Raw genomic sequence first — 15,227 nt, 5'->3', positions numbered from 1 at the left:
GTCAACCTTATAGTTTGTGGAAGACTAGGGGCAACAACACTTCCATCTTTATAGTTGTGAGTGGTATGCTTCCTGGTTACCATAATTTTGCTTTCCATTTTTCTTGCTAACCTGAATGCCTTCTCTAATGAATCGGGTTCCCAAAGGCGAACATCATGTTGGATATTATCCTTTAAAGTCCCTATGAACACATCAATCCTATGCTCCTTTGGAATATTTTTTACCCTTATGTTCAATTTTTGGAACTCCTCAATGTGCTCCATTATTGAACCCTTTTGTTTGAGACTTATCAATTGGCTAAAAAAAGTGTTGCTTTTTGTATTCTCATAATGTGTTGTCAATTCTTCCGTCAAAATTGCCCAAGTGATAATTTGTTTACGAGAGTAAAGTCATTAATACCATACAAACTGATTTGGTTCCAAATATAAAGTTGCAATGCGTACCATTTGTGTGTTTTGCACATTATTGAGGTCGAAAAATTGCTCCATCTGTAATATCCATGTTGCGGGATCCTTGCCATCAAACTTCCTCATATCGATTTTTGGAATATGGTGGGTCTTCGATCCAACATTAGAGTCTATGAAATCATGATTAACATTTCTTTTGTTCACATCATGAGTTTCCTTTACTACCCTTTCACCATTAGTAAGTATTTCTTGTAGAAAATTTGTCAAATCTGTCTTCAAATCTGCCATGCCTGTCGTCAAATTTGTCTTCAAATCTATCTTCAAATCGTCCATCTTAGCTTCCACGCCATTCATCTTAGCTTCCATGCCCTTTATCTTAGATTCCACGCCATTTATCTTAGCTTCTGTTAGCTTTTGTGAGAGTGACATTTGTTGCACTTGGTCTTGTAATTTTGATATATCATGTAGCATTTCTTCCTCTTCTTCATGAGTCATGCTAGAGCTTTCAGGTTGCTTACTAGGTGTTTGCATTTTCTTTCCTCGGGGCATCAATTACCGATAATAGTGCTCTACTATGCCCTTTGAATTCCTTCAAAATAATTTTTCAAACCAAGCTTAAGCAAAAATTTAAAAAAATCTACACACCTTTTTTCACTTTGTAGGAGCTCGATATTGCCTCTGATGTATCTATGTAATTTCGGATCGTCTAGTTCTAAAATTGTGCTCTGCAATAGCCCTCTATGTCCTCTTTTCAATGCCACCAGTTTGATCCAAATTGGATTCTCCAAGGAAGAGTTATGCCAAATCTCCCACAGTGACTTGATTATAGACTAGTTCAGTAGAGTGAACTTGTACGACGTGCCACGTGTCCCTGTTTTGACCTTTCACTCTAAAAACTATATACAAGAAACTACAAACCGTCCTATTTCTATACCTTCTTACGAAATTTCAATCTGATGCTCAGAGAGAAAGTTATGACGATTTTCCCAGTCACCTATTTGGAATGTAATTCAGGAGTCTGCAAAAAGACCAACTTCCTCAGATCATATCTCCACAAATATAGTGCGAAAATCTCTGAAATTCGGACCCGAGGTTCAATGCGATTTCGTCTCAAATGGGTTTTTTTTCTCTTCTAAAACGTCGTAGAAAAAAATTTGTAGGGAAAATGCCACGATGACCTATTTGGAGCAACGAAACCCTAGAATCGAAAGCTCTGATACCAAATGTTATGAAACCAGTTCACAAAAGGATAGAAAAGATAGATCAACACCTTATAATTCAACCTCCTCGAGGGGGCAACCTCCTTTACATTACACAAATGAATGATTCTTTGATGATTCAAATGACAAAACCTCCTTTCTATATATAGGAGTCTAAGGAGTCACAATATAACCCATCCGACCTAACAATAATAATATATAGCCACAAAAATAACAATAGAGGGATTCTATGGGGCACAGTAACAAAAATATGGGGACCAATAGGGGCACAACAATATTAATAAGGGATACAACTATAATAGTAATGGGGTAATAACTAGTATTATAGGGACTTAACACCGGCACTAGCTCAATAGAAAAATCTACCTCCTTGTGAAGTGGAAACTTTGTAATGTCTTCATGAAATACATCCTAAAACTGCTACAAAACTGGGTACTTGTTAACCACATTTGCATCCTTAGCCTCCTTACCCTTATCGCTAGAAATGTGTACTACAAATAGCGTGCACCCCTTCCCACGACTATGCTTTTCTTGCATAGATGTCACCATCCTAACTGATGTGGCTTTCTTCTTACTTTGCAAGACTCTTAGTTCTCCATTGCCATCAACACACTCAATAGACTTTTCATGACAGTTAACCTTGGTTCTATGTAGATACAACCAATCCATGCCCAAAAACGTACTGTATGAATGCAATAGTAAAATATTCAAATGTGTTGCGGTAGGCATACCATTCAAATCAAATGCACAAGCTCTTACCCAATGATGAACTCGCTTCTTTGTACCTGTATCCAACTACACTAACCAAGACTCTGCATGCAAATCCTTATTCAAACCACACTTGTCCACCAAGTCAGGACTAACATAGCTATAATTAGATCCATGGTCAATCAAAATAGAAATAACTTTATCACAAAGCTTACTGTCCATCTCGATGATAGATGCCTGATGGTATGCCTATTTGTTATTCAAGGCTGCATAGATCCATGGAATACTTTCACCAACGTCTCCAACAGTTTGTGCCTCCGCACTGTATATCTGAGGTCTACCACCCTGATTCTGTGGGAAATCTCTCCTGCGATGATCTTTGCCACAAGTCCAACATTCTATAGCCTTCCAGCCTCCGCCTTTTTTCTTTTCTTTAGATTGATTTCCTTGTCCTCTATCGAATGCATTGAACCTCTTAGGTGTTGCAACATTCTCGTTGCTATGTGTACCCTTTGGCCTTGATCTCTTTTTATCCTATTTTGCTTTTTTCTTTTCACTACCTCTCTAGCTTGGCTTAGTCTCTATGTTGCACCTCGATTGTTCATAGCAATGCTTTAGCTTTCGAATGTCCTCCTCCAGTGATCTAGGCTCATCAAATTCAATCCCATCTTTGAATGCAACTATTAGTCCACTAATGAATCTCTAAATCTTAGTCTTCTCCTCCTTAAGGTGATGCACATACCTCAATAGTTCCAAGAACTTACTGGTGTACTCATCCTCTGTCATGGATCCCATCTTTAGTTCATAGAATTCTTTTTTCCTGTCATCAAAGTACCTTTCTGACAAATACTTCTTCTTATATAGTCGCTCAAACTCACTCCAAGACAAATCTTCTTCATTTATGTCCTTGATATTCTTCACATCTTCCCACCAGATGTCTTCTTTACCTTTAAGATTGAAAGTAACCACTTTAGCTTTAATTTTATCTGAGTAGTCATGCAACTTGAAGAACTTCTTCATACCGAGTAACCAAGCCTCTGCATCGTGTGATCTCTTTACCTGTCCATCAAAAGTAGGTGGCTTTTATTTCTTAAACTCATCTGGAAAGTATCCTCTATAACTCCTCCTGTAAGGATGATAACGGTGATGATCATAGTGATTACCGGAATCGAAACTAGAGTTGTACCTGTGTCTATTCCTTCTCCTCTCCGGAGTGTCCAAAAATATTCCATCTCAGATTATGTCCTCTCGATCTGATCGGTGACCTCCGTGTGATCTACTGTCATATGCCCCATTAATTTTATCCTCCTTCTCATGACTGATTCGAAGTGGTCCTTGCCACTGCAAATCTGACAAGCTCTAGAGTATCACTGCATTTACTTCTACTAACTTTTCCTGTGTCTGTATGATTCTGTCATTATCTGCCTTACAACTCTTTATCTCTTCCTTTAAGCTTCTCAGTGTCACTACCAAATTGGAAGAGTTCCTAACACCATACTGCTCTTTGGATTCGTAGGGAGAGTCTCTATAGTCAACCATCTTGCTAGCCATTTGATATTTCTTCCTACAAGGCATAATATGTCAGATAAACCAAATCACAATAAATAAACGTAGCTTAGTATATATTAGGGAGGATACCTTGTCTGCAAGATCACCAAATCAGTGTGATACATGTATAACATAATCATAACAACATATCGACATATGCAAGTAAATGTATCAACTCATAAACATCATTCTAGCTAGGGTCTAGTCATCAATGCAATGTCATATCAACAATGTATGCTATGACCTCATGCATGACAACAACCATTATTCCATTATACACATTTCTACATGCAACCGAAAATATGAATAAACAATGCCCAACCAACTACAAATACGCATAAACGCATGTAGTCGAACATAATCTATCAGTTTTTGCAATCAACCTATAATACTTATACATGCAATCCAAATATTAAAAAATGTAACCTAACATACAAGAATGTAATTAGGAGACACACAATCACATATAAGCAAAATATAACCATATGCAACCAGTCACATGTTCATGACAAATATGTTTCATGAAATCAATATCAAATTCTCCATGATAACCATACTACAACCCTAATCAATCATCAAGCAAATGTAACAAGTATATAAGTGTAAGAGACACACATGAAACTGACATGCATGCATGACTAACACATTCAACCCATCCAGTCCAAGAGTTGAACCATGCTCTGATACCACTCTGTAACACCCTCCTCTCAGGCCTACCCAAATTAACCATGCCAACCGGGTAAACATGAGACGAGAGGCTACTATGATCAGATTCGACCTCCTATGTGACCTCAAGGAAGTGGAATCGACGAAACATCACATACAGTCATCCAACATCATCAACAGAACCCTCATGAGACAAGTCATCCACTCAGACAGCCTTTTCCTGGATCCCATTGTTGTTTTAGATCTCTTAGGCCATAATCGCTCTCATGCTATGGATAAGGGAGCAGCCAGAAACCCAAAGCCGCTCTCACGGGCTTGTCTTCCAACGACTGTGGACCAAACTTTTCAGTTTTGTGCCAACGACCTTAGGAATTAAGCGATGTTTCAAGCCCATAGCCCATGCCACTACCCAGAATGGAATGAAAGCTCAAAATCAATAAAGTACAGGGAAACAATGATGCAAAAGTAAATAGTTGATCAAGACCCTAACCAAACCCCTACTAGCCATGAAATACATTTCATCAAACATATCATCGACATGTAACCTACATGTGTAAACTACAGAATTAAGTGTATGGATCTCATACTTATCTTAGAATCATTATGAACCATTTTTCCCTCATGTCATTTGCTACATATTCATCTATTAGGTCTTAAACGCATTATCTATTCATATACAAGTAAAAACATGTTGAGAACCATACATAGTTGTTGCCATAAAATGTGCATATAACCAACATAGTAGGAACAAAAATACAATAAACATATCAGCCATCAAAATCCATATATACATCAGTACCTTTACACATAAAAATCAAGGGAATGAATTTTTCATTAATGAATGCAATAAACCAACCAGAGATGGGACTACCACGTTCCACCCAACCGTAGAATGGCTGAGCCAGATCTCTCTTCAGTCATTCACCCTCGTGGCATATTCCAAGAATGATTGTGGGATCTCATAGAACACATCAATAAAAACTCATCAAGGGCTTCCAGAGGCCATCCACCTCAACCCATCAAATAGTGATTCCACCTCACGGTCGAACGTCACAAAACCATCATCAAATTGGTCTTCATCCAAGCCTTCTAGGGCTTCCAGAGCATTTGTCCAACCAGGCTTCTAGAAATAGTAACTCAACCCACAACTTATACAGGGCTTCCAGAACGTTTTTGCAACCAAGGCTTCAAGGACTAGTAACTCAACCCACCAAGGGATTCTAGAGAGTTTGTCCAACCAAGGCTTCCAGGACTAGTAAATCAACCCAAGGTGTAACAAGGCTTCCAGAGTGTTTGTTCATCCAGGGCTTCCAGGACTAATAACTCAACTCAAGATAAGGAAAATGAGAACTAACCCAAAAAAACAATGAAAGTAAACCCACAATCACCATGGCTATCCAGGAAATGCAAGGCTAGGAAATCCATTATTGATCTACGTAATCCTCCATGCCAATGATAGATCACAACCAAGAAACCACATGCATATGCCATGCATGCCAAAATTAGTGAAGAAATCATACATGCAACTTGGTACATACAAGAAAATATAATGTAGCTGCCAATGCCGATGCCTTATTGCACTTTCTTGCTTTTTCTTTGCCTTCTTGCTCGAAGAATCCAAGTATGCCACTCCTCCAAGAGTGCTCCAACAAAACTCTAAGTATCCAAGAGTATGTGAGAGAGAGAGAATAATGAGAGAGCTCCAACATTGAACTGACAAAAGGTTACCAACTAATCCTCATAAGCCTTTTTATGGATGAGACCTCTATTTTCTTCATTTTCCATTATTTTCCTTCATTTTCTTCACATGCAACCTGTGACCTTTCACCTCCCTTTTCTCCTAATTTCCATTATTTTCATAAATAAATGTGCCAAAAATGTCGTTTTTCATTTTAATGCCTTAGTCATTGTCGTTTCAAATTTCTTTAGCCATAAACAACCAAATGAACACCCCCTAGGATGTCTTGCCCAACATTCATCTTGGAAAAAGTGTCCCATTCATCTTTGGTTGTTGTTTTTAACATTTATTACATGAAATTTTCACCAGGGCTATTACAGGTTTGTGAATTTAATAATTATTTAACCTTTACAACTTTAATTAACGTTTTGTTTCTTACATGCCGCCACCACATCGCTTCATTAACTATTTCCTTGCCTTTTGACTCTTACACTGCCAACAACACATCCAAAACACGACACCCACCATTAAAATTATTTTTATATAATTTGTGTTTGATGGTTCGGCCTCCCTCATGCCCTTGTCGTCGATCATGGACTAAGCCGAATCATATGCCTAAGATATTCCTCTGCCAATACATCCTGATCGTCCATCAAATTTTGAAAATAAAAGTCAACAACCCTTCCCCACCTAAAGTTAATACATATAGAAAATGAACCATACTCATTGGTTTGAAACGCATCAAAAAATATTTTCCTATGTGGTTATTACCAAAATCTTCTCAATAATTTAGTATGGATCACAAAAACCTAAATTCAAAAATATATAAACTTATCGGAAAATTATATCTTAGGAAAAATATACATTTTACATACTAATATTATCCATTGAAATTAAATTCCAAATGGCATTGTTTCAAATTGCATTGTGAATAAATTTTGATAATGTAACCATCACTTTAGGATTCATGCTTCCCTAAGGAAAACTATTTACATCATTATAATTTTCAAACATTAAAGTACACATAAATCTTGCTTTAGTTGGGCCTTTGCTAGTTGAAATCCATTAAAATCCTTGGAAATGTGAATGAAGGGTGAGTTGCTTATTAAAATAGTAGGAGAATACAAGTTTTTAGAAAGCCAAAAAAAAATTGTGAAATCATGCTATTTTATATTTTTGTTAAATATAACAAATATGTGATTTGATGAGTTTAATGGATATGGTATAATGGTTTGGTAGGGAAGTTTGTTCTTACAAGTCTTGTGGTTTTGTGGTCCAATTCTAAATAGGACTATGTATGCCTAAGAAGTTTGGTCCCACAAGTCTTTGTGTCCAATTGTGAATAACACTATGTATACCTAAAAGCTACTCCAAACATAATTTCTTCAATTGAAAAAATATGTGATTTGAAAACTATTTATAGACATAAAAATAAAGAATAGAGCCCTTACACCTTTGTGAGATTTGTTCAAGAATTATATATGCAACAAAGGCCAAACGAAAGAGACTCACTTATGGTAGGTTTGAAATGTGACGTAGTATTACGAGGAGGGAATATCTCCTTATCAAGATGGCCAATTTTTGAATTGTGTAGGCACACTTTGGTGGTCACAGGAGCTTCAGCCATTGTTACAATCTTCCTGCTCCAAGTTAAAATTGAAATCCGGCCAAATTTTGTAGAAGCAGTGACTCTATAAATGTGAATGACACTCGCAGTATCAATATAAATTGTAAGAATGTATTCACAAATTAAACGCAAAGAATCTGCGCCATGTGATTACACCGACAAGGCAGGTTACATATAACTTGTAAGAGCATATTTGCAAAGTAAACAAAAAGAATCCGAATGAATGATGAGAACAGAATGTCATTATGTTTATCTATATATATAGAGTTGTTGATGATGATGATATATATATATATATAGAGTTGTTGATGATGATGATGATATACAGTCAGGTCAAGTGTGCATGTTCTCTAATAATTTTTCTAGGAGGCCACTGAAATAAAAATTAATTAGGTGCTCGATTTCCAAGTAAGATTTACAGACTAGTAGGATTCTCTTTTTCCGTAGGATAGTGGAGCTTGGATGGCTATGAGTGTGCAGTTTTTTGTTGATGTCATAAGATAGTTTATTTATATTTAATTGAAAAAGGCTATGGTTGAAAAAATACACATCACTTGGTATTTTGGGGATTGAATTTCATTAGATATAATTAAAGTTATCTAAATATATTAAGAGTTTAATTTGTATAATAAAATCTAAATTGAATTAAAAAATATATATTTAATAATTATAATTATTAATTAAAATATTTTAGTTTGATTAAATTATATAAAAATTAAAAAAATTACAATTATTAATAATTAAACTAACTTAAATTTATTTTAATTCTGCATCTATCAAAAATTTAGAAAAAAAAATGTTTTTAGACACAAACCTTTATAAGTATTATTTATTATACTTTATTCTAGTCTTCGATATAAGTATTATTAGGCCGATAGGCCTTCCTTTGAAACAGAGTTTCGTCGTTCTTTTCATTGTCAGGTTGACACCTGGCGCGACCCTTCTGCTTTCCACTGACATACGATATTCGTCATGGTCCCTTCAATTACTATGGCCTCAACCGAGAACCTCTGCAGCTAGCGCGAGTTGTATTGCCCAGGTCTCGCAAAACCTCTGCAGCTGGCGCGAGTTGTATTGCTCGAGTCTCGCGAAACCTCAACGGAAACCCTCTCAAGGTTGCACAATTGCAGTTCTTCTTATCGATTCTGGTGGAGTGCTTATTAGCCGACTCTGTATGTCTCAGGTTCGAAGGTATTTTGCAGAGGAAATCGCAGCTGTAGGCGCTTGGGCGGGTTACCACCTACTCTGGCTCTCAAGAATGGGGAGGCGGTGGTTTTTGGGCGCGGGGATGCCAAGAAGAAGAAAAGTCCCTTGAGATTGAAAGTCGAGCTAGAGGATTTTCGCAGCTGTACTCCTCAGAATAATGATCGAGTTTCGCCTGTGGCGGGATTTGGTCATGGGCGTCCACGTTTGACAATCTGAATCCCACTTAAGGGTTCGTAGCTTTTTCTTGATAGTTAATGGCGGGCTATTGGAATTAGGATTCTTGTTTCTTTTCCGATTCTTGTTTCTTTTCTGTCTTGTTTGCAGCAGCATCTGGAATCGATTCCTGCGCACACAGACCGCCAGAACTGTATATTAATTTGGATTTATGGTTTCAATTGGGATTCAAAATGACGACGTTAACAGCCGGGATGCTCAAGCGACTTCTGCAGCACATGAATTCGGATGTTAAGGCGGCCGTAGAACACAGATCATCTTTACTGCAGGTAATCAATATCATTCGCGCCGATCTTGACGGAGATGCGCTGTGGCCGAAGAACGTTTTTTATGTCAAGGTCTCAGATTCCTCGCATGCTACCTATGTTTCTCTCAAAGACGAAGATGTCGACCTGGTGTTGAGTAACAAGCTTCAGCTCGACCAATTCGTGTACGTCGACAGACTCGAACCTGGGTCCCCTGTCCCAGTCTTGCACGGCGTCAGGCCTCTGCAAGGCAGGCACCCGTTCATCGGGAGTCCCCAGGATTTGATCGCCATTCACGAGAATGAAAAACAGGTAGCGGTGACGAATTCGGGGCCTAAACCGATCGAGAAGGGCTTGCAGAGGCGTGACCTGTGGGCGTCCGAGGTAGCTGCCAAGAAGTTGTCGGTTCGATCGCTGTCGTCGTCTTGTTGTGATGCTGTCAGTTCGAGCAAGGATTATCTGAGGTCTCTCTCGTTGTCTAGGGTTGGTAGGAGCTCTGTGGTTAGGACTTCTGTCAGCGGGCTCTTCAGAGCGGATTCGAAGGTTTTGAGAAACAGCAATGGTGAAGATGTTAAGGGCTAGGAAATATCTAATGTTTCACAATCTGCTGCTGTAGGTACATTGTCTGTCTCGTTAATAATGGGTTTTTAGTAATTATTGAAGTGGGCGTAACGTTTTATATTTGGTATTGCAGGAAAATAATTCTGCAATTCATGCAAGACCATGCCTCGGACCTAACGAGAGATCAGGACGGAACAATGATGTTTCTGATCACAATGGAGACATGGCTGGGGAGGGTTTCAGCACAATTTTTCCGGAGAAGCTAGCAGCCCTGGGAAAGGTATGTGATTTTTTCTTTTAGGGTTGAGAAAACTTTAATAAGGTATGTGATTTTTTCTTTTAGGGTTGAGAAAATTTTAATATTTGACATGTTAGTAAGTATACTCGGGGACCCTTAACCGGGTTTTGGATTTATGGTTAAGCGGAGGGGATAATATTCCTCACCGAGGTTTAAATTCTTTATAGACATATTTTACTCTGTATGACCTGTCTCAGCTGTGCAAGCTGTGAGTGAGAGTCTTAGAAGGAGTTTTCCTGGTAAGAAAACTTCTAAAAATCGAAAAAGGGCCTCCGCAGCAATATAGAGCAAAATTAGTTTAGTCTTGAATTCGCTCTCCAAAGGCATGTTTCACCTTTCATTGGCCATGTCGCCTATGCGAGCTGTGAATGTTGCAAGGATACCTGCCTTATCGTTATAGGGGAGGCTTCTCAGACAAAAAAAAACTCCTGTGCAGCAATACAGGGCAAAATTATTTTAGTGTTGCGTTTGTCAGAGATGTCATTTGAGGATTTATTTTGAAGAAAAAATATTTTATTCTGGGGTTTGTTGCTGATATCATTTGAGGATGACAAAAATAATTTTAGTTTTGGGGTTTATTTGAGATCAATTCGAGGATTTAGTTGGAAAGATTATTTTAATCACGGGATTTATCGGTGATGTCATTCGAGGATTTATTTGTTAAAAGAGATTTTTTTCTTGGGGTTTGTTTGATGTTTCATTTGATGTTTTATCTGCTATAAAATTTAGTTTCATTTAAGGGTTGATTTGGCAAAAAAAATATTTTCATCATGGGGCTCGTTGGAGATGTCATTTGAGGGATTATTTGGTAACAGAGAAAATTATATCGAGTGCGTAATTCCCTTTATGAATGAATGTTGTGCTCAGCAAATCTTGTTGGGTACAATGAGTTTTTGTCAAACATTGATACCAGTTGTGGGGTTTGTTAGCGGTATGCTTATAGGGTATATTAGTAACAGAGAAAGTTCCACTGGATGTCTTGAGTCCTTATTTGAATGATCAGTCTTGTCACGAATTCTTGTTTGGTGTAACGAGGGCTTGCAAAGCCGTGATGTATGAACCAAAGGTGCTCATCGCCAATTCTTGTTGGATACCATGAGGTTTCCTTGATATTAGTTGTGGGCTTTGTTGGACGTATGTTTAGAGGGTGTATTTATTGACAGAGAAAGTTTTATTGAATGTCTTAAGTCCTTTTATACATGATTAGTCTGCTCATGAATTTTTGTTGGATGCAAAGAGGGTTTGAGAAACCTTGATGACTAATAAATGAAAAATGTTCAGGAAGCTTTGCAGAGGTGGGACGAAGCTTACCTGGATGCATTGGAAGTATTGCAGGTAGCCTCTGGGACAGAAACAATGGCTCAGATTGTGAGGTCAGTATATTGATAGTGAAAATATATGTTGTTTTTAAATTTTCTGTGTAGATAAATGAAAAAGGTTCTTTTAAATGACTTTTTCTGAAAATTTATGATCTTTCTATGGATTATATTAATTGAAATTGTCTTATGTCAACTATAAAAAAAAAATCTCAGTCTATGGGTCCATTATCGTCTTTGACTTTTCACAACATTGTGTCTAGTTGAAGCCATGATGCCTTAACCGCCTCTCTTTGTGGATCTTCTCTTTGATTATGGAGTATTATCTCATTCAAACACTGCAATGCCGGATTGATACAGGCCTTTTATTGAAACCTACATTGAACAGGCACAAGTTCATTGTCCTCCTCTCTACAAAAGGATAAAGGCATTAAGAAATTTTAGTCATCTGTAAATTTTTCCTTTTTGATAACTACTAGAGGAGAATGAACCTTTGCTGCTCTGCATAAGTGTAAGGTCATCTAAGTTTTTTAAAACTTAATGATCTTAATTCAAATTGTCTTATCTCAACAATAAAAAAAAATATGTCTGTTGGTCCAGTTTGTATCGACATTGAATTTTCATAACATCATGTCTGATAGAAGCCGTGATCCCTTAATTGCATCTCATTTGTGGATGATATCTTTGGTTTTGGGTTGTTATCTAATTTAAACACTCTGCAATGCTAGATTGCTACATGCCATTAGGCTACAGGCCTTTTCTGAAGCTTCTGAATCCTCCAACAACCGGGCAGAAGTTCATTTGTCCTCCTTTATACTACATGCTACAGGTGGCAATGAATTTCACCCATTTGTAAAGTTTTCCTTTTGGTTACCACTGGAGGAGTCAGAACTGTTTGCTTCTCTGCTTACGTGTAGGTCCATCTATTTATTTTTGAAACATGAATGTTATATGTATCAAGTCAATTTTAATTGTCTTATGTTGACTATAAAAAAATCTCCAGCGTAGTGAGCTAGCTCAAGTGGTTAAGTGATTTGAGCTTCATGCAGGAGGTCCCCATTTCCTTTTTTTTGTTTATCAACTCTTATCTATTTAAAATAGTCTTTATGTATGAGTGATGGAATCCATGCATTTTCAGGTGTCCAGATGTATCCAAAATCAGAGCAAAGATGCTTTATGCTTCAACTAAGGACAGACTGAAAAGGGAACTTGATGGTTTTCACTATGACGTTCAGGCCACTGATCCCGCTGAGATAGATATTGAAGTGATTAGAGACCGTGTCGTTTTTGCCACATACCTTTCAATTTATTATTGCAGGGCAGTGCCATTAAATTTCTGTTATGAACTCGTTGCAGTGGGAGATATTTTTATAAGAAAAATTGCAGCCTTGTCTGATGGTTCTTGCTTTATTGTTTCATTGCTTATACATGGATATTCAGCGCATACAAAAGGTTGTATCGATCTGGTTGGTATTCAGAGTACTTGGTCTCAGGTTGTATCGATCTGGTTGGTTTTCAGAGTGTTGGGTCTCAGGTTGCAGTTTGGTTTGCCTTTCATAATTTTTATGATGTAGAACTTTGATTCTGTATTACGTAGAACTATCACTCTGCAAGTACAGTTTCAGTGAGCTATCTCAAGTGGTTAAGTGATTTGAGCTTCATGCAGGAGGTACCCATTTCTTTTTTTTGTTTGTCAACTCTTATCTATTTAAAATATTGTCTTTATGTATGAGTGACGGAATCCATGCATTTTGAGGTGTCCAGATGTATCCAAAATCAGAGCAAAGATGCTTAATGCTACAACTAAGGACAGACTGAAAAGGGAACTTGATGGTTTTCACTATGAGGTTCAGGCCACTGATCCCGCTGAGATAGATATTGAAGTGATTAGAGACCGTGTCGTTTTTACCACATATCTTTCAATTTATTATTGTAGGGCAGTGCCATTAAATTTATGTTATGAACTCGTTGCAGTGGGAGATATTTTTATAAGAAAAATTGCAGCCTTGTTATTATGGATTTCCAGTTTTCTTCTTTTCTATGAAGTTTTTGTGTCGTGAGATATCAACTTAGTCTTCTTTATATATTTGTTTCCAAGGATTGTCTGGTCTGGTGCAGTTACAAATTTCATTGGATAGGCTAGACAATGCAACCAGTTCCATTATCACAGAGAGATATAAACAAAACCCTCAACCAACAGGTTAATGTTCCGATCCCTTTAGCCTATTTCATGCTTTATGAATCTGAAAGTTGGTTTTGGGATGCAAGACACTGGGTTGATTTGATAGCATCCTCCCCTCACTCTAGTAGTAATAGTATACTAACATTATTGGATGTATAGTTGTCATGCCTTGCCGTCTAGCTTGTGATTGTTATCTATGCAAGGTTTTACAAACTGATCAGGTTTATTTTTACATTAATAATCACTCTATCTATGTTGGGTGTGTGTTGTGAATAAACCCATATGCATAACAATTGCTAGACAAAGGTGGTTTATTAGGCATTACCAGTATTGTCTGTATGGGATTTTTTATACAATAATAATAATTACCCTTGATAAAGGGGATCTCTATTGTGTCTGATTGAAGCCATGATGCCTTAACTTCCTATGTTCTCGGTTGTCTACAAGGGATTTTGTTCCACAATAATTAATTTCTCTTAATGAAGGAAATATCTGTTGTGTTTGATTGAAGCTATGATGCCTTAACCACCTATCTTCTCTGTGGTTATGGACTGTTATCTTATTCAAACTCTCCGCAATACTAGATTAATACAGGCCTTTTTTATAGCCTCCATCAAACATACACAATTGCATATGTTCCCTCTTCTACAAAAGGGTGCAGTTGGAAAGCCATGTCCTGAGGCATGAATGCGTAGCTTTATCCCCAAAGGTTGAATGCTTAATACAAGTTATATTCTTTGCTAAATCCCATATTCAAATCCCAAGGGATAAACTCGGGATATAATCAATGTAGCCCCCTAAATGCCTAGCTTCCAGTCACAGTTACTGAGGGTAAAATCTAATCTGTCTAATAGAATAGTTGGTACCAGTTCACATGATGCCAAGTGTATCTAGGGGTTCAGTGCTTTGAGTGGGGTGCTAACTGCTAGCTTAGGTTAATGAAGCTATTCAAGTGACTTGGAGATCTTCTGTGTACATCATCCATGAAAGCCGGACTAATCTCCTTGGATGCAGATGAAAGGTTTCAACTTTCAAGGAGAATATAAAGTGGTATTTTATCCATAGAGAGATTATTATACGCATATGAGGATGCTTCAAACCATTCTATGGGTTTTGACAGGTTATGTAGCTTGCCTGGCATATATGTTGCCCATGCAATTATTAATGTGCAGATGCACAGTGATCAGGATACTAATGCTGAGTAGGCTCCTATCTATGCCTCAACAGTATTTGGGATTTTGTTTATTTATGTTAGAAATCATACCCTGTTTGACTCAGTCGCTCTGAATTTTTCTGGACATACATAGAAGTTTGGATCTGCCTATTACTCT

This window comes from Pinus tabuliformis, chromosome 6 (assembly GCF_031772625.1).
Source record: "Pinus tabuliformis cultivar Carrire ecotype Pingquan chromosome 6, CPIR1, whole genome shotgun sequence".
Classification (NCBI taxonomy): Eukaryota; Viridiplantae; Streptophyta; class Pinopsida; order Pinales; family Pinaceae; genus Pinus; species Pinus tabuliformis.
Note: the sequence above shows the minus strand (reverse complement) of the source record.